The sequence below is a fragment of the Balaenoptera acutorostrata genome, chromosome X (assembly GCF_949987535.1).
Source record: "Balaenoptera acutorostrata chromosome X, mBalAcu1.1, whole genome shotgun sequence".
Classification (NCBI taxonomy): domain Eukaryota; kingdom Metazoa; phylum Chordata; class Mammalia; order Artiodactyla; family Balaenopteridae; genus Balaenoptera; species Balaenoptera acutorostrata.
Genome location: NC_080085.1, coordinates 35,126,887 through 35,152,153, shown reverse-complemented (window position 1 = coordinate 35,152,153; position 25,267 = coordinate 35,126,887).

Below are 25,267 nucleotides of genomic sequence, written 5' to 3'. Positions count from 1 at the left end.
GTTGGATGTGGTGAGAGATAGATGCGAGTCCCCACTTGTCCTGGCAGGTTCAGCCTGCCCTTGGCCTCCCCCACTTCACATCCATCTTTCCTCCCTGACTGCTGGCTTCCGAGCCATTACCAGGGGTAGAGACTGCTTAACCGGCTCCCTCCAGTGCATCCGGGCTGATCTCTATCATAACTCCCCCTTCTCTAGTCGCTCAGAGTGGTTCTGCTTCCCCGATCAACTCCAGCTGATACAACCAGTTAGACAACTGTACACAGAAAACATTTGCAAGCCTGGGGTCCCTAACCACAAAGGTGCCACATACCTGCATTTAAGGAACTTCCAGTCTTCCTGAGGGGGAAAGACTCAGCTTGATCAGTGGGGTCAGAGACTGGTGGGAGGGTTTAGGCACTGCAGGGCTAGGTGGAAAGGTCCCCAGGTGGGCCACCCACGCCCTACACCCTATGGGCCATTCAGAGGAGGACAAGGCAGGTGATGAAAATGACTGCTTGGAGCGGGGAGAAATTGGAGATGGATTTTGCCTGTAGCCGCCTTAGGAGAATTGATCTTTCTAGACTTCCAGGCAAGGCTGTGTGTTCCAAAGACAGGGGAGGGCTGGGGATGGGAAAGCAGGAAGGAGAGAGAATGGCTGTCACTGCCCTCTCCTTACCTGTAACCTAGATGTAAAAGCAGTTTTTCTTTTCTACCCTCTAGTGGCCCGGGAACCTGTACCCCACAGCCTATGCCAAGGCCGGGCTGTGAAGCAGGCAGTCAGCAAACACCGCTGATCTTGGCCTCCCCTCTTAGAGGGTTTTGCTTCTATTTTTTATGCTGTCAGTGTTCATGCTGCCTGCCTTTCAAATAGATGCACGTTCAGCTACAGCTAATTTGGAACTTGTTTCTCCAAAGCATTTAGAATTGTTTTTGCCTAATGCATCAGATTTAAATCCTGGGGCTAATTAATACCGAGGCATGAGAAAGAAATGAGCAAAGTCGGGTAAAATGCCTGGTGGAAATGAACTGGCGTAACCTTCTCTTCGGCGTGGCCCTCAGAGCGGCCTAGATGTGCTGGCAAGACGGGAGCTGCTGCCATGCCTGTCCCAGATGTCGCCTCCTGGCCAGGTGGACACGGGACTGGAAGAAATGAGGTTGTGAGTGTGTGTGTGTGTGTGTGCACACCTGTGGTATGTGTGTGTGTGCTGTTGTTGTTATGTGGGTTGTATGTCTCCTGTTTGTGCGCGTTAAGTAGGTCATGTGTGTCGTCTATATCATATGTAAGTATTATGTTTATGTGTTGTGTGTTGTATACATTCCACGTTTGCATCGTCTGTTGTGGTGTGTGTCTGTGTGTGTCTGTGTGTCTGTGTGTGTGAATGAGAGATTATTTTTTGGCATCAATTCCCCAAAGCTCGAGGGGCTTGAAATGGGCTTTCGAATATAAGATTCGTTGTATTTGACTTGGAAGTTGGCATCTTCAGCTTAAAGTCAATGGAGTGTCCTCACCCACTTCAGTCTGAATCAAGATGAGTAGGAATCAGAACTGGGGTGGGGCGAAGCTTGAACATTTTAAGGTTCTCCAAAGAAAGTCTCTTCCAGCTGGAATTGTCTAAACTGGGAGGTGAGAGTTTGGGACCCCAAAGAGAGGAGGTGAGAAGTGGTTTAGAAGTGACAGCAGAGGGCCGGGCGGTAAAGGAAGAGAACAGGGCCCTAGTCCTGGCACCCGAGTCACAGGCTTGGGCTCACCACTCACTAAGGGCGAGGAGATCTTTCCTTGGTTCACTCAGGGAGAGGTTTACACTTCAGGCCCTGGAGCCCTTTGTTCCTGTAAAAGTCCTACGTGCTGGGTGGTAGGATGAGCTGCAGGCAGGCGTAGCCAGGAAACATACACGTAGACCCCGCTTTGACATTGAGCAGCAGTGTGACCTTGGCCATGTTCCTTGTCCTCTCTGGGCCTCAGTCTCTGCCTTAGCTTGGGTTCCCCCAGAATAGACTTAGAAACAAAGATTCAAGTGCAAATAGTTTATTTGGAACTAATCACTGGCGGGGAAGTGGGGAAGTAAGGCCTGGAGGAGAAGGAAATCAATAAAGTGGGATCTTCAGACTAGTCCTCCTGTGGGCAGCTCAGTCCTCCTGGGACCTCTGGGAGATGGTATAGAACACGCCTCAGTGATGGCCAGACTGAGGGGGGCGGGAGCTGGGGTATTTATCCACCAAGTCCTGTCAGTCATTGCTTGAGGGCTGCTCGTGGGGGGTGGTAGGCATTCCTTCCTGGCATTCCTGGTCTGCTGAAAGTATGGGCAGAGATGAGGCCCAGGCAGTGGCAACACAGGCTGGACTCCACCAGAACAGGAAAGCCAAAGAGCATGAGCGGGGGTGGCATTGACAACCGCTATGCTTTCCTTGCTGCAAAATATGGAACTTGCACCATGGCATCTTTAAAGTTCCTTTCCCTTGTGATACTCAGTGACCTATGAATGAGCAATTCTTTATTCCTTCCTCCTTTATTTTTATTTATTTATTTTAAAATTTTTATTTATTTATTTATTTGGCTGTGTTGGATCTTCATTGCTGTTCACGGGCTTTCTCTAGTTGCAGCGAGTGGAAGCTACTCTTCGTTGCGGTGCGTGGGCTTCTCACTTCAGTGGCTTCTCTTGTTGCAGAGCACGGGCTCTAGGCACACGGGCTTCAGTAGTAGTGGCGTATAGGCTCAGTAGCTGTGGCTCGTGGGCTCTAGAGCACAGGCTCAGTAGTTGTGGCACATGGGCTTAGTTGCTCCACGGCATGTGGGCTCTTCCCGGACCAGGGCTCGAACCTGTGGCCCCTACATTGGCAGGTGGATTCTTAACCACTGCGCCACCAGGGAAGCCCCCTTCCTCCTTTATTGATTGAGTAAATATGTAAGCATCTACTGTGTGCCAGATGCTGGTCTTCATGCTCAGGATATGTAGGAGGGCAGGCAGACAGGTAGGGGAACAAACTCAGTACCAGCGGATGTTAGAAGCCAGGGGAAGGCCATGGCGTGTGGGACTCTGGCTGGAGGCATCAGGGGAGAGCCAGGGACCCTTGTAGAAAGAGCACAGGTTTGTCAGGGAGACAAGGGGGAGAAAGGCACTTTAGGCAGTAGGAACAATGTTGCAGCTCAAGGACATGGCAGCACTGGGGAACTAAAAATAATTCGGGGTGGCTGGAATATCTAAAGCAAGCCAGGAAGTATCAGGGACAAGGCTGGACTCCTCCACAGAGTGTGTGGGGCCTTGGGGCCAATGTCAAGGGCTACCTGTTAGATCCTGGAGGCACTGGGGAGCTGTCAAAAATGTTTGCACTGGGGAGTGACTGGGCCAGATTTGCCTTCCAGAAAGGTCACTTGAATCACAAAGGGAAGGAATGAGATGGGAGGTAGAGGGTTGAGTAGGTAAGCATCTTAGTAGGCTGGGGCTGCTATAACAAAATACCACCGACTGGGAGGCTTAAACAGCAGACATTTATTTTCTCACAGTTCTGGAGGCTGGAATTCTGAGATCAAGGTGCTGGCAGAGTTGATTTCTCCTGAGGCCTCTCTTCCTGGTTTATAGATGGCCACCTTCTCACTGTGTCCTCACATGGCCTTTCCTCTGTGCTTGCAGGACAGAGAGAGCAAGGGCCTGCACAAGCTCCAGTGCGCAGCTCCAGTGATACGCTCTAGTATTGCTTATTCTTATAAGGACACCAGTCCTGTGGGATTAGGGCCCCACCCTTATGACCTCATTTAACCTTAATTCCCTCCTTAAAGGCCTCATCTCCAGATACATTCACCTTGGGGGTTGGGCTTCAACATAGGAATTTGGGGGAGGCCCAATTCAGTCAGACAGTAAGTTATTATTTCCAGGAGAGAAATGATGTGGGCCTGAGCTTCAGTAGTGGCAGAGAATGGGAAAAAAAGAGCAGTTATTGCAGGTGACCAGGAATTAGACATGAGTGATGGGGTGAGAGGATAGAGAGAGGGGCTGGCGGGAGCTCAAGGGTTTTCTATGGATGCTGTAAATGTGGCGCCCCACACCCCTCCACCCATCTCTGAGTCCACCTGCAGTGGCGGTGGGCAGCTTCCGCCTCGGGTACCCACACTTCCCTGGTGCTCTGCCCGAGGCCTTTCTCTGGCACCATGGGAGCTGCTCAGCCCAGGCACTGGGTAGCCCAGAAGTTCCAGGAATTTAATCACCCAGAGCAATTCTCAACCAATGAGGACCACTGGAAAAAACGTCAGCTTCCCCGTGCTTTGGTTGGAAAATTTTGAAACGTGTTCTACACACTTCCTCAGAGGGCCCCCAGCAGGAGGGAGTGCCAGCGTCTACACCCTTTACTGGCTCTTTCTTCCCTGTCTCACGTCCCCACCTCGTCACTTGGGATCACCCACGTCCTTGTCTCAGGGTCTGCTTTGGGAGGAACAAAATAATACAGCCTGTCACAGGGCAATAAGAGCACTAGAGTGCTGGAGGACCGTAGAAGGATGGGGTTTGGGAGGGAAGGCGGTGAGTTCAGGCAGGGCCACGTTCAGACTGATGGTGGGTCCGTGGAGTCCTCCAGTCGGCAGTTGGCATGTGTGGCCAGAGCCTGGAGCCAGATCTGGGCTGTCCTCTTCCCTGCTCTGTGAGGACCAAGAACACGAACCTGGTTTCCTAAAAACCACTCTCCTAAGGCGACTGTGAACACAGCTGGCTTTACTGAGGTTCCAGGCTATGCTGGGGGCTGGGAGGGGGCGTGGAGAGTCACATCAACAACTCAACTTATAAGAACCAAGTTCTCTCTTCACGTCATTGTGAAGATTCGCATCCAGCTACCAATCCAGCCACCCTCTTCCTCTCCCTGCCAACCTTCGCCTTTGCTCTCTTCTCCTCCCGACTTCCTGTTTCTTTGTTATGCACAGTGTTTTATCTACCTGATCTAGTGGTCTCCCTCTAAAGAGTACTCTTAGTGTCTCCTCTGCCCCATCAAGGTCTTTACCTAAAGCAAGACTGCTTCCTCGCGGAAAAGAACTCCGTTGCCAGGCGCTAAAATAATGATGTCACCCTGACACACCGACACTGAACGGGGAGGGCTGAGGAAAAACAGCACAGGACAGTCACATGGGGCTGCTTGGCAGTTGCAAAGTGCCGTCACAGACACCATCTCGCTTGAGGCTGGGGAGAGAGGAAAAGGGATAACGGATCATTTGAGGCCGGGTAACCCAGGAGGTGAATCTGAAACGAGGAGTGGGGCGCGAGTGATTTATTAAGGACAGGCTCCCAGGGGAGACCAAGGAGGCCTGGAGGGAGGCAGGACGGGGAGGCTACCTTATTGGGCAAGGTAGCATCTCAGGCCAAGTCTTAGCTCAGGCTGATCCCGCAGGGGAGCTCTGGAGTGTGAGTTATCCTCTGAGTTTATTCCAACTCGAGGCAAGGGAGCTGGGGTTTATGCTCCCATGCCAGTCGGTCTTAGACTAAGTGTATCTCTGGGGCAACAGAAACTCCCGGGCACTTCTAGCTCTGCATAAGCTGCTTAATGCAACTCCAGAATCTCCGGACCAGCCAGCAAAGGAGAATTACAGGTGTGAGCTGTTGGAACTGAGAGCACGGGAAGATGGAGAGGGCCCACAGACACGTTCAAAGGCATCTGAGGGATCTGAGCCAAGCATGTCCGTGTCCCCTACCCTGGTGGACCCATCATCCCCCCGTGGATTAGTTTTCTATTACTGCATAACACATTGCCACAAACGCAGAAACTCAAAACAACTCCAATGCACTATCTCATCGTTCTGTAGGTCTGAAGTCCTGTCATTGATGTGACCGAATTTTTTGCACTGGGCTAACATCAAGGTGTCAGCTGGGGCTGTGATTCTCCTCTGAGGCTTGGGGTCCTCTTCCAGGCTCACTGGAAGTTGACAGAATTTAGTTCGTTGGGGTTGTAGGGCTAGGGCTCCATCTTCTTATAAACTGCTGGCTGGGGACCATTCTCAGCTTCCAGAGGCCTGCAGTAGTTCCTGGCTATGTGGCCCTTATAGGCAGTTCACATGGATGTTTGCTTTCTCCTAGGCCATTTAGAGTGTGTCATTCTGCCTTCCTTTCTCTCGACCAGCCAGAGAAAACTCTCTGTTTCTTAAGAGCTCACCTGATTAAGTCAGGCCCATCCAGGATGATCTCACTTTTGCCATACAAGGTAACATAATTACGGGAGTGATATTTCATCACATTCACAGGTTCTGCCCGCACTCAAAGGGGAGGGGATCATACAAGGGCAAGAGTCACTGGCGAGGGTGTCATCTTAGAATTCTGCCTACTAAACCCCACATCCTTGTAGCTATTCCTGAAGCGAATCCAGTAAGCTCAGTAGCATGACTGTATAGCTGTTTCAAGGCCAGGTGTTGGTAGATTCATGGGCGCTGGAAGATTCCTGGGCCTTGTCCTGTCCTGCCAGCAACAGTGATTCTATAGTTAGATAGTCAGCTGACAATGGGCAGATGATCCTTGTATCTCCCTTGTTTCCTGAGAAAACCACCTGTGTGAGATTGGCAGAGGGCTCCCGGGAGACACAGTCATTCCGCATCACCCATGTCTCTTACTATCCCTGATGATTCTTTTTCTTGTTCTTTTTTTTAATTGAGGTATAGTTGCTGTATAATATTATGGAAGTTACAGGTGTACAATATAGTGATTCACAATTTTTAAAGGTTATACTCCATCTATAGTTATTATAGAATATTGGCTCTACTCCCTGTGTTGTACAATATATCCTTGTAAGTTATTTTATATATAATAGTTTGTACCTCTCAACCCCCTCCCCCTATCTTGCCCCTCCCCGCTTCCAGGTGACTCTTGAGGGCTACCGGTTTGAGCAGCGTGACCCACCGTTACTTGAGGCCTCTAGACCTGGACCCTTTACTCCCACGGCTGCCACCGCTAACTAGCTGTGTTAGCCCCCCTCTGTACTCCCTTTTCAGTGTCAGGAATCCAGTGACATTTAGCACCCTTCTCCCCCTGCGACCCGCCCCCCCCCCCCCACTGTGATCGGGTTTGGTAGGGAGTTGGACTTCCCATCTGTAGTAGTGTAACACTAGCTGTTGTAACAAATCAACCCTCGAGTCTCAGTGGCTAACACAACCGAAGTTTATTTCTATTTCATAGACTAGTCTGACGCATATGTTTCTGGTTGGTGGGTGGTTCTCCTCCATGTGAGGATTCGGGAACCCAGGGCTCTTCTATCTTGTGGCTCTGCCATCTTTTAGGGACAATGGTTCTCAAACTTTAGTGAGCATCAGAATCTTCCGGAGGGCTCCAGATTGCTGGGCTCCGCCTCCAGAGTGTTTGATTTAGTACGTCTGGGGTGGGCACTGAGACTGTGCATTCTAATGAGTTCCCAATGGATGCAGATGCTGCTGGCCCAGGGGCCACACTGAGAACCACGGCTCTAGGACTCAGGTATCCTCAGGTTCCAGTCTAAAGGAAGGGGAAAGAGAGAACACAGAGGAGGCAGGCATGCATACTTCTTAAATGCCTTAGTCTGGAAATGGTAAACATTTCCTCTTTCATTCAGCAGATAAGAGAACCAGTCACATGGCCACGCCAGGATACAAGGCTAGTTGAGAAACGTAGTCTCTGGCTGCACAACTGTTTATCAATAGCAACTCTATACCCTGCAAGGGGGGATGGGGACACACATTTTGGCTGTCTCTGTAGTACCTCCCAAGTTAGGACTGTTTTGAATTGATTGGCCCAAAAGACTCAAGTGGGCGCTGTCAGGGCTTGAGAACGGAACAATCTATTTTGTGCCAGGGATCTCCAGGCACAGCTATTTCCATGGGATGTATTCTGACTATAAGTTGCCACACCCAGCCCAATCCTATGAGATCCCTTACTTCCACTCTCAGTGTTGAAGGGCATATTTTTCTTCACATCAGAGGAAGGTCCACTTGATTTCAGGACACAACCACCAAACCAATGGCCAGACCAATGGACCAGTCAGACCTAAAAGCTGCATCAGTGTTGGTGTCCTCCCTACCCACCCAGATCACTGGAGCTGCTGGGCCTCCTGCTTTCCTGCTGCCATGTTTGGTGATGGTGATGGTGGTGCTGTTCCCACAGTCTAGGACACATGCTTTCACTCACCCTCTGCCTCCCATTCTTCTCAAGACTCTCCCAGCTCTGTCTAGAGCCACCACATTCCCAACCCACTGTTGGTAAGACACAACATTTGAATTTTCTCATGGAGGTAATGGACCTCCACTGAGTCTCCCCCTCCCCTTCCTGCCCCAGCCTGGCATCTACCACTCAGCTGGGTGGTCACTGCACAGAGCACCGCCTGGAGATGACCACTTCATGGAAAGGTTGCCAGCTTCCTGTGCCTGAGAGAGATGAACTACTCAGGAATGAAAGAAAGGCATATCTTCAGTTTCTGTGTGGGGAAAATATTAAAAACATATAAAAATAGCAATGGCAGGAGAACAATAAGGGCCACTTCTAACATGAAGCCGGAATGTGAAAGGGTTCAATTTGGGCTTAAAATTCGTGGCACATAATGTCAGATAATGGCAAGACATTCCTTCATTATTTCATTGAACACACAGTTATTCAACATCTACTATGAACGCTGAGTCATAAGGCTCCCTGGAAAGCTACAATTGATAGGTTTATAGGGCCACAGAAATAGAGTAGAAGGGAAATTATTAAGAATGACAATTTGGCTTGCTTCCAGATTACTAACTGATTATTCCAGAAGGTTAGTTGCAACTTTGTAGTTTGGTCAGTGAGAATGACTCCAGTTAGAGCCTTGCTCCTGGCATCAGAAAGCTGGGCTTTTGATCTCAGCTCTGTCAATCACTGGTTGCATGAGCTTGGGTAGGTCATCTTTCCTTGTTGGCCCTTACGCCTCATCTTGAGGATTTTTATGGTCTGTTCCAGCTCTGACTTCCTCTGGATCAGGTATACTCCAACTAGAAACTTACAAATGACCTCAGTTTTCCTACTTATATCATCCCAGCTAAGAACATGCAGATAAAGCCATGATTAATTTTATGTCTGAAAGAAGGCACATTTATTGGGTATAGAGGTTTAGTAAACGCAATTAAAGTTAAGGTGACTGCTCCCTAAATGGCCAGAAGCATATAAAAAGGGAAATTTTGTTAATGTTAAGAAAAGGAAATAGTTGGTGACTAGTGAGATAAAGGAACTCATAATTGAAAGAACACCCTTTTAGCCACTGTGGATGCCAAGGGGCATACTTATGTAGTTAAAAGAAAAGACCTCAAAGGTAGATTAAATAATAATTTAAGGACGAATTTTGTGCTGGATGCTTTATAAACATTATTTTTAATTTTAACTTCATCCCTGCAAAGGAGGTAATCATCATCCCCATTTTACAGATGGCAGAACTTGAGACCCAAATAGAACTATTTTTCCCAAGGAGACCCAGCTGGAAAATAACAAAGCTTATGTATATTTTTTCTCATACTCTGTCCTGCCTCTCTTGTTAATGACTTAATAGTATTACTAAAACATAAAAGCAAGAGTATTTTTATGTAAAGATCAACGGAAGAGGTACCAAGACACAATCCCCATTATCAAGGAGCAATTCCAGCCAGCAGGGCAAATATTCCAGGGGTTTTAACTCACTATATAGTGAAACTTAGGGCAGTGGTGAGCCTGTATGATTTCAATATTAGAATGTGCAAAAGATGTAAACCAGTATATTTATCTGTCAGAGATACTTAAGGAAAGAATATCAATATCATAGCCAGAAATCTCAGCAAATGGTGGATTTCATATTTGCTTATATAAATAAATTTCAACTTCTAGTTCTGGCAATACTAGGATAAAGACAACCTGAAAACCCATATTCCACAGTTATCTAGAAAGAAACAAATATTTATTTGAATGAATAGATGTGCACATGGGAAATTGACAGGGGCTGTGAATGAAAAGGGTACTGAAAACTAGGGCAGCAAGCTTGTGAATGATGATGTGACTGCCTTAGGGTAGAAGTGAAGGGGGAGAGACATTGTCTCAGTACTCTAGGGCCTTGGACAATTTAATGCCAACTTGGGGGGGAGGGGGCAGGAACTGATGCCTTGGGTCCTGTGAGGCAAGAGTTGGACCTGAGATACAGGAAATTATTGAACCAGAGAGTAATGACAGATAATTACCCAGGACGCAGCACAGAACAGATAAAAATATGAAAGGGCAGTAAAAAGATATGGAGAATAGGGTGAAGAAAAGTCCCATATGCAACGAATAGTTTTAGAAGGAAGAACAGAGAGAATGTGGGAGAAGCAATATTCAATGACATAATAGCTAGGAACTTTCCAGAACTGATAAAAGATGGATTCAGAATGCACAATAAATCCTCAGCAAAATAAATAAAAGTAAAACCGAGCCACATTATCATAAAATTCTAAAGAGAAAGAGCATCTTAATAGCAATCAGAGAGGAGAGACAGATTACCTACTAAGGAAGAATATTAAGACTGGCAGCAGATTTCTCACCAGCAACAATAAAAACCAGAAGACAATGGAATAATATCTTCAAAATGCTGAGTGAAAACAGTATCTAGAATTCTATACTTTGTTAAATTATTATTATTATTTTTTTGGCCACCCCACATGGCTTGCAGGATCTTAGTTCTCCAACCAGGGATTGAACCTGTGCCCTTGGCAGTGAAAGTGCAGAGTCCTAACCACTGGACCGCCAGGGAGTTCCCAACCACCACTGTTAAATTATTAATCAGGAATGAAGGTGAAACAAAGACATTTTCAAATAAACAAAAACTGTCTACCACTGACATATTGTCACTGAGAAGACTCCTAAAGGATGTACTCCAGAAAAAAGGAAAATGATCCTAGAAGGTAAGTGTGTGATGCAAGAAGCAATGTTAAGTAAATAAGCTCTCTTCAGAAAGCCTTCCTGGGTTTGGCAACTTCCTCAAAGTGTCGAAATCAAAATTCATCCTTGTTGTCAAATTTTTTTCCATCTAGGGCAAAATTTCAGATCTAAAATTATCCCCCCCTTTTCTTTCTTTTTTTTTTTAAAGTGCTCTATTGAGGTATGCTTGACACACAGAAAGCTGTAAATATTTAATGTATACAACGTGATGTGTTTGGAGGTAAGTATACACTCATGAGAATATCACCACCATCAATTCCATAAACATATCCATCACATCCAAAAGTTTCCTTCCAGCCCCTTTTTTTTTTCCTTTTGTGGTAAGAGCACTTAACATAAGATCTACGTTCTTAGCATATCTTTTATTTTTTTTATTTTTATTTTTATATTTTTTACCAGTTGAACAACTTATTTTTATTACCATAAGGAAGATTAAAACAACACAAGGTTACTTTCTCTGCTCTCTACTATGTAGACAACTGCAAAACAGTTTCACTCGCGACACATGTATTTCATTGGCAAATTTACATTTTTGATTTAAAAATATCCAGAGATTTCAAGAGACTATCTTTAAATTTGACTTAATTTTTGTCTTTATTGCTTATTAGAACACTTTAATCTTGCCCAGACTATATAAACTCCTTGTTTTGGAGCTGTTGTTACATGAATCCACTGGAGATACTGCAATTGTAAACAAAAGTCAAAGACAGAGTCCAAAAGCCCACGGCTATTGGTTAGGAAGATAAAGCAAAAGTGGGAAGCAAAGTCAAGTCACTAAAAGCAAATACAAAGACTCTATGTAGAAATCAGGCTCTAATTCACAATGAGCAGAAGAGAAATTTTTATTTGCAAGAGGAAAGTTCCAAGACTGTAGAGCCTGAAAGAATTCACGGAATAGCTTAACTCTGATTAGTTGTGTTAGTTAAGGCACTCCTTGCCTATAGTCACTTCCCATTCCCATTGCTGGCATCTTACATGTATTTTGTGCCCCCGGAACACAGATCTTAGCATATCTTTAAGTATACAACGCAGTATAGCTAATCATAGATCCTATGTTTCTCTGCTTTTCTTTCTTTTTTAAAAAATTTTATTGGTGTAGAGTTGATTTACAATGTTGTGTTAGTTTCAGGTGTACAGCACAGTGATTCAGTTATATATATATATTCTTTTTCAGATTCTTTTCCCTTACAGGTTATTACAAAATATTGAGTAGAGTTCTCTGTGCTATACAGTAGGTCCTTGTTGATTATCTATTTTATATATAGTAGTATGTGTATGCTAATCCCAAGCTCCTGATTTATCCCTCCCCCCCGACATTTCCCCTTTGGTAACCATAAGTTTGTTTTCGATATCTGTGAGTCTGTTTCTGTTTTGTAAATAAGTTCATTTGTATCATTTTTTAAAAATTAGATTCCACATATGAGTGATATCATATGATGCTTGTCTTTATCTGTCTGACTTACTTCATCTCAGCTTTTCTTTAATTACAATGATTCTCTCCATCCCTACTCCCCAGACCTACCTGGGACAGATATTTCCAGAGCCAGGTCTGAGCAGTTTTTTTTCATTCACTCAATTTAATTAAAAAAAAATTCACAAATATATGCTTGTTTTAAAAACTTCAAAAGACCCCCCCATCAGTAAAAAAAAAAAAAAAAAAAAATCTAAACTAAAGCCAAGGCGGACAAACAGAACTTCTTAAATCTACAGGATGATCTCTGTACTTATTCCTGGATAGCGGCGTTTCAGACATAATTCTCAACTCTCACCCACATATTTAAAAAATAAATGAGTCTTTTGATTGGCATTTGGAGTATTGGAACCTGAACCCCGGCTTTATTTTTAAAGCCTGTTCCCATTTGTATTCACAGGCAAGCTTTGCTCTCTGGCTCCGTCCGTGCCTTTTGACATTTAGGTGTTACCCGAGGTAATAAGTGGCCCAGATTTTAGTCTCTGAAGTGGAGATGGGATACCTCCATCCTGCTCCCATCTTGTCCTGGGTTACCACTCAAGGGTTTTCACACGTACAGCTCTGTATTTAACGGTATGTAGTAGTTAATTTGGTTTCACGTTTGAAAACGTCTGTAAAAATGGTCGGTTGCTACAGAAGCTTCTTGCGAGTGTTCTTGTGAGAATGTACTTCAGTCAATGCATCCATTCCCACGGCTGCTGTCTACTTCTTGTGACCAGGGCATCTGCATTTGTGGCCCCCATCCTCCGTCCCAGACCTTCCTGGTGGACGTGGGCAAAAATTTCAGGGCCATTTCTGCGTAATTCTCTCCCCTTCTAATTCTTAATTTGAAAAATGTCAAACCTTCAGAAAAATAGAAGGAATAGTACAATGAGCACCTGTATACTCTACTATCCTCCATCTTGATTCACTAATTATTATTTTGCCATATTTGTTTTTCTATTATCTATCTATCTATCTTTTCCCCCAATCATTTGAAAGTAATTCATAGGCATAGTGACACTTCACCTCTAAATGTTTCAGCCCCTCTTTCCTAAGAACAAGGGCATTCTCCTACATAACCACAAGACAACTTTTAACACCCAAGGAATTTATGCTGATACAAACATTATCCAATATAGAGTCCATATTCAAATTTTGTCAACAGTCCCTCTACTGTACTCTGTATCACGTTCTTTTCCTGATCCAGAATCCAATCTAGGATCAATATTACATTTAGTCGTCATGTCTCTTTAGCTTCCTTTCATCTATTTCTCCAAGGAGGCTGGTTGCTTTTGATGGGAAAAATGGTATTTAGAAACCAAGGACTACGTGGGCTTATTCTGAAAGATTCCTTTTAAGCCTGGATGTGAATTGGCTGTGGAGGAGACAATGGCAACTTACACTTAATCAGAACAGGCTCATGGCTTTCTGACCCATCATCTGCCAACTCAGGAGGGCATCCTGGGAGTCCCTGTTGAAGGGTGTTGTAGCTGAGTTGGGAGTCATACAGACATGGATCTGAACCCCCCACCTCCATCTGAAATGTGATCTCCAGAAATTTATGTGAAGTCATTCAGCCTGTTTTCTCATCATTAGAATGAAAAATCATAGTACTAATTTCACTGTGTTGGAGTAAAGATTAGACAAGGCAATATGACAAAGTTCTCTTCATGTTCTTATTCAGCATGGATTTCCGAAGTATGCCTTCCACTGTGCTACACGCTGGAGATAAAATGGTGAACACAAGTAGTGCACCGTCCTGGTTCTCACCAAGTTTACCATTTAGTGGGGGAGAGCCACACAAGGGCATCCAGTTCAGGTTGCAGTCCTCCAGCTGGAGAGGCAGACCCTCTATCTTATTCATTTTGGTATCCTCAAGGCCTAGCACAGTGCCTGGGTACACAGTAGGAGCTTAACATATGCTGGTTGGACTCTTCCAGAACTGACTTTAGGACCAGCCAACTCTAGGGATTTCTTGGAAACTCTTACTTTATTTGGACCCTTAATAGCATTCTGAAGCTGAGTCCTTGGCAGGTGAAATCTGTAGTGGATCTCTTTTGACGAGTGGCAGGGCTTATGGGGATTGAAAAGATATCCACCAGAGATTTTTCAAAGAAACCACAAGTATAGTCCCAGGTTCTGTTAATCAGTCAACTGGCAAATATTATCCCAGGGCCTACTATGTTCAAGACACTGTCAAATTAGAAATGTACAGAAGTGTAAGGGTCAGTTCCAAGCCACAGCAATCAGAGAAGAAAAAGAAACAAAAGGAATCCAAATCGGAAAAGAAGAAGTAAAGCTGTCACAGTTTGCAAATGACATGATACTATACATAGAGAATCCTAAAGATGCTACCAGAAAACTACTAGAGCTAATCAATGAATTTGGTAAAGTAGCAGGATACAAAATTAATGCACAGAAATCTCTTGCATTCCTATACACTAATGATGAAAAATCTGAAAGAGAAATTAAGGAAACACTCCCATTTACCATCGCAACAAAAAGAATAAAATACCTAGGAATAAACCTACCTAAGGAGACAAAAGACCTGTATGCAGAAAACTATAAGACACTGATGAAAGAAATTAAAGATGATACAAACAGATGGAGAGATATACCATGTTCTTGGATTGGAAGAATCAACACTGTGAAAATGACTATACTACCCAAAGCAATCTACAGATTCAATGCAATCCCTATCAAACTACCAATGGCATTTTTCACAGAACTAGAACAAAAAATTTCACAATTTGTATGGAAACACAAAAGACCTCGAATAGCCAAAGCAATCTTGAGAAAGAAAAACGGAGCTGGAGGAATCAGGCTCCTGGACTTCAGACTATACTACAAAACTACAGTAATGAAGACAGTATGGTACTGGCACAAAAACAGAAATATAGATCAATGGAACAGGATAGAAAGCCCAGAGATAAACCCACGCACATATGGTCACCTTATTTTTGATAAAGGAGGCAAGAATATACAATGGAGAAAAGACAGCCTCTTCAATAAGTGGTGCTGGGAAAACTGGACAGCTACATGTAAAAGAATGAAGTAAGAACACTCCCTAACACCATACACAAAAAATAAACTCAAAATGGATTAGAGACCTAAATGTAAGGCCAGACACTATAAAACTCTTAGAGGAAAACATAGGCAGAACACTCTATGACATAAATCACAGCAAGATTCTTTTTGACCCACCTCCTAGAGAAATGGTAATAAAAACAAAAATAAACAAATGGGACCTAATGAAACTTAAAAGCTTTTGCACAGCAAAGGAAACCATAAACAAGATGAAAAGACAATCCTCAGAATGGGAGAAAATATTTGCAAATGAAGCAACTGACAAAGGATTAATCTCCAAAATTTACAAGCAGCTCATGCAGCTCAATATCAAAAAAACAAACAACCCAATCCAAAAATGGGCAGAAGACCTAAATAGACATTTCTCCAAAGAAGATATACAGATTGCCAACAAACACATGAAAGGATGCTCAACATCACTAATCATTAGAGAAATGCAAAAAGAGTTCCAATTCTCAAACACTTAGTCTAATGGGGGACAAGATGAGTAAACACATACAGGGCCCAGTGGCTGTCCAAAACAGAGAACTTCCGTAGGAGAGGTCAGTGTGTGGTCAAGATGACGATCAACTTGCCAATAGATTAAAGGAAGCCTTGCGGTATTGCTAGGCCTTAGATAAGTGGGCATGAGAAGAATGGGGAGTGTAGGTCATGGGGACCACCTGAGCACAGGTGTGGAGCTGGAACTATAATTAGGTCAGTTGGGTTGGAATAAAGAATAACTGGGTTGTGCTTCTTGCCATGTTCAGAAAAGGGTACCCGGTCACTAGGATGAAGCCTGGGCAGCAAACTCTAGAACACCAAGTCCTTGACTATCACAAAGTTATCTAGTTAGAGGAAGGATGGAGAGAAATGCTCTTGATGACAGTTTACAAAGGGATGGATCATCAAAGACAAAGAAGGCACGTGTAAGCTGAAGCAGCTCCGAGGAAGCCACACAGCACGGTGGTAAAGACTGAAGACTCGTCCTTTTACCTGTGCAACCTTAGGCAAGTTACTTAACCTCTCTGAGGCTCAGCTTCCTCTCTTGTTAAGTGTGGATAATGACGAGATCTACCTGAGAGGCTGTTGGGTGGCTTAAGTGACATGGGACAGCACCTGACTTACAGAATACTGAATACATGTTGGGCGGAATTATCCCCCCCGAAACTTTCCAAAGGCCCCAGTCCATCTAATTAGAGAAGCTAGTGCTGAGGGACCTTCCCCAGCATCTCGTCCACACCCCTCATTTCCCTAGGAGGCTGCCGAGCTCAGCCAACACAAGAGACCCTGGGCTTCATCCCGCGGCTCCTCTGTGCCTGAGAGCAGACGGTAAGGAGAGCAGACAAAGCCAGGCAGGAGAAGCAGCAACTTGCTCTTGAACGGGCTGGCAGCCCCCCTCTCCCCTCCCAGCCTCACCCTGGGCTGGGAGCGCGTGCTGGGAAGAGGATTAAATCAATGCCAATTCACATCTCTCCAGAAGCTGGCTCCCTGATCCGAACTAATAAGCAAATCATTAGAGAATTAGGGCTGGGGAGGGCTCGACGCAGCGCTCCTTAACTCCAGCTGTAAGACAAGCGTAAAAGCCCCAGCCCCCTTCCTTAGCGACCTCAAAATGCTCACACCGAGATTTTCTGTGTTACAGCAGCAACAATCAAGCTCTCCTTCTGCCCCAACCTGGCCAAACCCCAGACTCCTAGGGGACCACCGAGGACAGCCAGCACCTTCGTTTTGCTCTGAATGCTGGTTACCAGACCCTGTGCCACGAAGCTGCCCCTCTCCCACCAGGACGCAAACCCCGTGTTCTGCGCGGTATCTGGGTCTCAAGGCCTTGGGAGCCGGGCCTAACAAGATGTGTTCCCCTCCTCCCCCGCCCTGGGCACAAACTTGGCCCCCTTGCTTATTTCCCGGCGAAAGCCCATTATCTCTCATTTACATCTAAACTAGCTTTTCATACTATTTTAAAGGCTGCTCCTCCCCTTCTGTAATCTCCCTGCGAATGAATTAAAAGTTGATTCTTGAAACGCACAAATCTTGGGGGCAGTTTCTTTTTCCTTCTTATTTAAATCATATGCTGTTTTGGACTAACCCTTTTATTTCCTCCCAATTATGATTTCTGGTGTGTTTTCCAGAGCTTTACAACATGGCATCTGATTATACACAAAGCTTCAGAATAAAGCCCTGTTTTTCCCTTCATTAACGACACAAAGGATGGCTGTGTGATCCACACAGCACTTTGTGATTTAATGCAGCTTTACAGTCTAAATCGCACCCGGCTTGGGCAAAGCAGATTTGGGAGTGAATCAACGCATTTTCTTGCTGCCAGGAGCTCCCTTGCAGATTCCAGCAAATTCTTTCACCACATGGAATTAGCATTTGATTAAGCTCTGCAGACACGTTCAAACTTTTACCACTGAGCGCCGGCAGGGCTGCGGTAATCTCCGGAGAGGGGGAGGCACCGAGAGCTGCCGCTGCTACTTCCCGGCTCCCACCCCTGCCCCGGACGGATAGACTCTGCAAAAAATCGTGGGAGTGGTGGGTGATGGATGGCAGATGAGAGAGGGGGTGCCAGAAAATGTGAGGGCTCCAAGAGAGCAGGGTGGGGGGCTGATGGGAAGGAACATCAGATGCGCGCTTGGGTCGGAACTCCCTTTTCTACCCCAAACTGGCACTAGACAGGCTCTCTCAGCCAGTGGGCTCACCAGGAAGGCACTTTGCCTTTATGATTTTCTGTTGCAGGGTATTGTGACCTTCAACCAGAACCCGGCCCGGCCCCAGGTCGGAGGGAGGGGGAGGGTCTTTTCCGGTACCCCTGCCCAGCAGTGTGGTCCTGTCCCCAGGGTTTGGTGCCTCTCCACCCGTAGCCACCATCACCCAGACAAGCTCATGATTCACTTCCAGGAGAGCTGCGAGTTATGCCTCCCAACAGCCCGGGTTTAAAATCCCGTCCGTTTCCATTATGCAAATGCAAGAAGCGGAAGTTTATCAAACTGGGGCTTTGTACCTCGAAAGCGGGCGTGCCAGCATGGGGGGGCCATAAAGGCTTTATTGCCACAACTTTGGGGTGATTGCTTCCCTCGCAAATGCCAGGAGCACGATTGAATTATGCAGGTCTTCCCAAACAGGTGGCCATAAAAACTTTACAGCCTCCCACACCATCACATATTTTGTTTATGCCTCTTAGATGTCTTATTTTGTTAGACCTTTCTGTTACTATGGAAACGAGAGTAGGTGGAGGTGGTTCCAGGATACCTGTTAAGGCAAATACAAAGTAAGTCAGTTGTCATCGGGGTGCTCCCATTTAACCTCTGTTTGAGGAAATAACCACGGTTCTGTGAAGAGGGGAACCAATTAACTCTGTAACATCACAGCCATTCCAGAATCCCACAGCATCTCTGTAGGGAAGGAAAGGAACATGTGCAAAGAAACCCATTTTACAGATGGTGAAACAGAGGTATAAAAGGCACCTTTCCAGCAGTCAGATAGCAAGTGTGCCACATAGGAAGAGAAGAAAAAGAGCCAAAGGAGTGTGTCTTCTGGGTGCCTGTTTGTCCATGGTCCTCCTAGAGCTTCAAAACCAAAATTAATGGCTTGTTTTTGGTAACCTGAGGTCAGGCTGCAGTGACACCTGCTGGCAAAAGTGTCACTGGCCAAAGCAGGTTTTTCTGTTGCTGGCAGCTGCCGGGCCAGGAGATAATGGTCCTTCTACATTTACTGTGGGCTTGTGGATGGCGTGGTTGGGAAAGAGGGTTGCACAGCCCCTTTTGAGTGTGATATGGAAGACAGGCCCAGCCAGCAGGGAGCGGGACTAAGGGCTCAGAAGGTCCAGGTTCCAATGATTCTGGATGCCCTTTCAATTTCAGGAGGTACAATTTGCCAGTGGGTGAGAGGAAACATCTAAAGTGGATCTCGGGGTTCCTGTTGCCAAACAGAAGAGGTTCTCTGATTTGGGCATCCTGTTCTGCTCTCTCCTTTGGGAGGGGCTGGGTCTCTCATTCCTTATGGAAGAGGGGGTGAGGAAGGCAGGTAAGAGAGTTAGGAAGACTCTGAGAGACTCCCACTAAAACCATTAGCAACAGCAGAAAGGAGGGACCCCTGCAGAGGAAAAGATTTTCTTCGGGGTGCACCTGCATAGACAATGGTGTTCCCTCATCAGAATGAGAAAGCTGGTCCAAGAGGTTATTGGAAATGAGGAGGAAGACCTGGCCTTCACAAGCTCTTGTGAACTTGATAAGTCCCATACTGCCCTGAGCCTTGGTCTCCCCCCTTAAGGAAGAAAAAATGTAATACTTGTCCTGGCTCCTTCCCTCAGGAATGTGTCCTGAGTAAAAGTGTGACAAGCATCAACGTTTGTAGAATTTTATACTCAACTAGGGGCAGTCATGTGTTCCTGTCCTGCCAAACCCTTTGCCCAGAGAGCTCCTCCTCACGGACATCTCATCCCTTGGGAGGCTCTGGCCAATCATCCCAGAGTCCTTTGCGGCAGTGCTACTCAAAGAGTGGTCCGCAGACCACTGCCAACTGGGGAAAGGTTTGTTAACCTGTAAGTGACAGAAACTGAGAACAAGAACTTAGGAACTTAACACTATGACAAAGTAATTTTACATTGGTTGAATCCAAATACTAAAACTTGGGGCTTTTTTAATTTCTTTTTTTTTTTCCAGAGTAATTCATTTTTGTTGTATTTTAGCAAAGATTTGTCTGTGACAGATTGGGAAAACAAACAAATAAAAACCAACTGGTCCCTCACTGCAGATAGTTTGAGAAGCACTGCTCTGTGGGGTCCCATGGCCACTCTCCTACAGCAACCTCCTGATGGGAGATCGTAGGAGGATGTGTGGAGCTGCTTTCTCAGGAAATTAAATTATGAATTAATGACAGAGAGCCCTGCTCTGCACCAGCGGCTGTGCTGGCAATGGCTTGTGTAGGACATCCATTGGACTGTTGATGCGGATGCTCAGACCTCCCTGCTCTCTCAGCCTTGCTGGCCACGCCTGCCTCCTGGGTGGACCCCCTGGGACCCCCTCTCCCCATCAATCTTCCCACACTTTGAAAGTGCGCAAAATGAGCCCTTTCTCAGCCCCCCTTTTCTTTTCGTCCTAAGTGAACCTGAGCGTATCACAGAAGCTATCGAACAGGCAAATGAGATTTCATGATCTAGTTCATTAGGCTGTGAATCCCTGGGCCCTACCATCCTCAGAGACGCTGCTGCCGCTTCTGCCTCCGTGGGGACATACCCTCTGCATTATACCCATTAGTGCGGTCCGTCTCCCCCAGTTGCCTCGCCCGGGGCTGCCTCATTTACACCCTTGGTGCAGCCTTCCCATTTCTCTGGGCTGAAAAAACAATCTGGGGATAATTTGGTGGGGGAAGGTGGGTCTTATGTTTTTTGGCAAATGATCTCAGCTTCACTCATCTCATCTGCACGATGCATGTAATAATAGCCACGTTATACAAGTGAAATTGTTAGGACTACTTCCTGGGACCATAGTAAGGGCTCCAAAAGTATTAGTTATTAATATCTGATCATTATCGTTTTCTAATTTTTGTGGTCTTGGGAAATTCAACCTAGAGCTTCTGTTTTCTGGTCTGTAATATGGGGATTACAAGGATCTCCTTCCTACGCTTGTCGTGAGGATTAAATGAAGTGATGCCGGGGTCAGAACACCCACGTGAGTTCCCAGCATTCCCCCCGCCACTCCAGCCTCAAGAGGATGAGGCTTTTTCTGTCCTGTCTTTCCAGACTTACCCTTCTCTGGGAGGGCACGTTCCTCTCTGCTCCCCTGTTCCCATCCTAACCCAGTGACTCACTTTAGTGGGGCATTGTCAGGCATTTTATTATTTTATTTATTTTTTTATAAATTTATTTTTTATTTTATTTATTTTTTGGCTGCATTGGGTCTTCATTGCTGCGTGCAGGCTTTTTCTAGTTGCAGCGAGTGGGGGCTACTCTTCATTGTAGTGTTCAGGCTTCTCATTGCGGTGGCTTCTCTTGTTGCAGAGCACTGGCTCTAGGCATGTGGGCTTCAGTAGTTGTGGCACGCGGGCTCAGTAGTTGTGGCTCGTGGGCTTTAGAGCACAGGCTCAGTAGTTGTGGTGCACGGGCTTAGTTGCTCCGCGGCATGTGGGATCTTCCCGGACCAGGGCTCGAACCCATGTCCCCTGCATTGGCAGGCGGATTCTTAACCACTGCACCACCAGGGAAGCCCTGTCAGGCATTTTAGCAAACAGAGGCCAGGTCCGGAGATACCAGCTACGAGTTCCTAAGAGCACACCATCTGACCACCTACGTGATTCAGCTTTTGGTTTCTTCTATGTTTTTTTTTTTAAATTTACCTCACCGCCAAGATTGCCTAGAGCCAGTTTATTTTTAAAGTACATGGACAGTCGCTTTTACTTGATGTTACTAATTTTATAAGTCGTGTGGTTTCCTCTCTCTCTCTCTTTTTTTTTTCCTGGCAGAACATTCCTCACAATCTTTCACCTTAGCCAGCCTGCCTGGGTGATTCAAACATTTTAAAATAATGAAATAAATACTATCCTGAAGAAGAGTAGCAATAAATCAAGTCATTATATTAATTATTGTCATGATTGGAGTTCTCTAGAGCTGAAAGGCCGTATAGATGACACACATTTTAACACCTATTTAATGTCAAACTTAGTGCTCTTAAATCTGCTCTGCATTTTATTTGACTCTTTCCTCTACAAAGTTGCCCATGCCACTGATAATTCTAGAAAACCCAATTGAGAACTATCTACCAGCTGCTAAATGCTAAGCTCACAGCGGGATACCAGCTGGTATGTGCTCCGTGGTGTGTGAGAGGCTGGTGGCAAGTGGCTACTGCTTAGGCCCCACCCCCAGGCCCCAGCATGCATTGCAACTGCTGCCTTCCTTCTGTAAAGCTTGGACGCTTTTGGCCACATTCTAGGTATTCCAGGTACCAGGGCTGCAAAACAAATTACCCTCAAACATAGTGGCCTAAAACAACCATTTATTATGCTCACAGATTCTGTGGGTGAGGAATTCTGACAGAGCATAGCAGAAATGACTTGTCTCTGCTTCATAATGTCTGGAGCCTTAGCTAGACGACTCAAAGACTGGGGGCTGGAATCATCTGGAAGCTTGTGCACTCATGTGTCTGGCGGTTGATGCTGGCTGTTGGCTGAGATCTTAGCTGGCCTCTCCGTGTAGTCTGCACTTCCTTACAGCATGGCGACTGGGTTCCAAGGACCAGTGTCCCAAGAGAGAGCCAGGTGGAAGCTGTATCCTTTTAGGACCTAACCTTAGAAGTCACATGTCACTTCTGCTGGACACAGTTGATGAGACCAATCATAGGACACAGGCTCCACCTCTGATGGGAAGTGCAAGGTACTGGAAGAATACACGGGACCATAATATGGGCATGTTTTGAAAATACAGTTGGCCACACTGGGACTGTCCTTGGTGAGGTCCTGTCCTCTCCTCTGGTTGAGAGCTGTTGGTCATGGTCTTCTGGCTGGAAGGAGCAGAGACTTGAGTGATTGCTTCGGTAACATTCAACAGTGGTAGACATATGGATCCCAACCACCTAGCCAGACACACTACCAGAATGATCATTCACAAACTTGATTTGGATTAGGGCACTTCCCTGCTGGCTTAGGCAGTTCAGGTAGCTATAACAAAGTATCATAGACTGGGTGGTTTATAAACAACAGAAATTTCTCTCTCACAGTTCTGGAGGCTGAAAGTCCAAGATCAGGATGTCAGCATGGTTGGGTTCTGGCGAGGGCCATTTTCTGGGTTGCAGAATGCCAGCTTCTCTTTGTATCTTCACATGGTGAGACAGGGCAAGCTAGCTCTCTGGTCTCTTCCCGTAAGGGCACTAATCCCACTCATGAGGGCTCCACTCTCATGACCTAATTACCTCCCAAAGGCTCCACCTCCTAATACCATCACATTGGGGATTAGCTTTCAACCTATGATTTTGGGGTGGGGGAGGGAGGGTGGACATAAACATTCAGCCCATAATGACTGCTTAAAACACTTTTGATGCTTCCCCACTGGCCTTAGGGAAAAATGCAAGCTTCTCAGTGGGACTTATAAGGCCTACCTCTTTGGTCTTCTCTCTTACTACTCATTCTCTTCCTACTCTGGACTCCACTTTGTATCTCAAGCCTACCGTGCCTTTTCTTGCCTACGGGCTTTGAATAAAACATCACCTCTACAAAATGGTGCCTCAACTTAGAACACTTCTCCACCAAGCCCTTCCCTTGCCTAGATATTCAGTTCTCAGACTCTAAAAGATCTAGCTCCTTGAAGACCCTAAAATCAGCCATTATTCCCCAAGACTATTCCCCATGTCAGAACCAGCCCATCTTCCATGACTTTCTAGAACAATGCAGTCCAGTAGAAATATAAAGTAAGCCACAAATGTGAGCCATGTAAGTAATGTAAAATTTTCTAATCACCACATTAAAGAGAGTAAAAAGAAACTGGTGAAATTAATTTTATTAATATACTGAACCTGCTATATCCAAAAAATATACTCTGTTCTTTTGTCACACCAAGTCTTTGAGATCTGTTGTGTATTTTACATTTATAGCTCATCTCCATTAGGACTAGCCTCATTTCAAATGCTCAGTAGCCACATGTGGCTATTGGCCATGGTATTGGACAGTGCAGGTATAGGACATTTCCATCATCATAGAAACTTCTACTGGACAGCCCTGGTCTAGAGTACATTTGTTATATCTGAAAGGTGGAAGGAATATAATCCCAGATGTACTTGAGTTTCACGTACCAGAGTTGTCCCTGAAAAGTTGAGTTTAAATAGAATTTTGCAGAATTAAGTGATGCTTAAACACACTGGAAAGGCTGACTACTTAGAAGGAGATTGAAGCCAACTTTTAAAAAAATTTTAATTGGAAAGAATTTCCAACTTAACAGAAATGTTACAAGAATGATTATAGTACAAAGAACAACCATACACCCTTTATCCATATTCACCTATTTTTAACATTTAAAATTTTACCACATCTGCTTTATCACTTGTACAGCCTGTCTCTCTCTGTATCAATCACTCTATCTATGCACATACACATATGTAGTTTTTTCTATACTCTTTTTGGATAGGCTGCATACATCCCAGCCCTTCACTCTGAAATACATCAGTATTTCTTAAGAGTAAGAATATTTTCTTACATAACCACAGTACAGTTACCAACAGTAGAGTTACCAACTTCAGTAAATTTATCAATACAATCTTTTTATGTAATCTACCATTCATATTCTCATTTTGTCGATTGCCCCAATCATGTTTCTAATAGCATTTCCCCCTCCGGGATAGGGTCTAGTCTAGGATCAGATATTGCATTGAATTACCGTGTCTCTCTCTTCTCCTATGTGGAACATTTCCAGGCTAATTATTTTCAAGTGAAGAATTCTTTATGAAGTGAGGCTCCTTTTCCTCCCACCTCTAACTTATTTATTTTGTAAAGTTTGATTTTTAATAGATTGGGGTTTTTTTTTAAAAGACAGAACTCTGTTGTTTTACAAAGGTGGATGTGAGACAAGAGTCCTCACCAAAGCCCTAAGCTGTCTCCTCCAGTTTGGGGATAAGGCCTCAAACTCCAGTTCTGAGAAGGGACCTCATCATTCCAGCCCTTCCTAATCTGGGAGACTGTTCTCGGAGTGGATCACCTGCTGGAGGGATGGGCCACAGTCCCGTGTGTTTCACCAGCTACCGAGGCCATGAGGCCGGTCGATCCACCCTCCCCTCTTTCCTTGCCTTCTTGGGGACTTTCCTGTACACGCCAGAGAGCCCACCAGGAAGGCAGGCAGTGGCTGGCTGGAACACCGACCTTCCCACTCTGTGATTTAAGACCCGGCTCCTCCACAAGT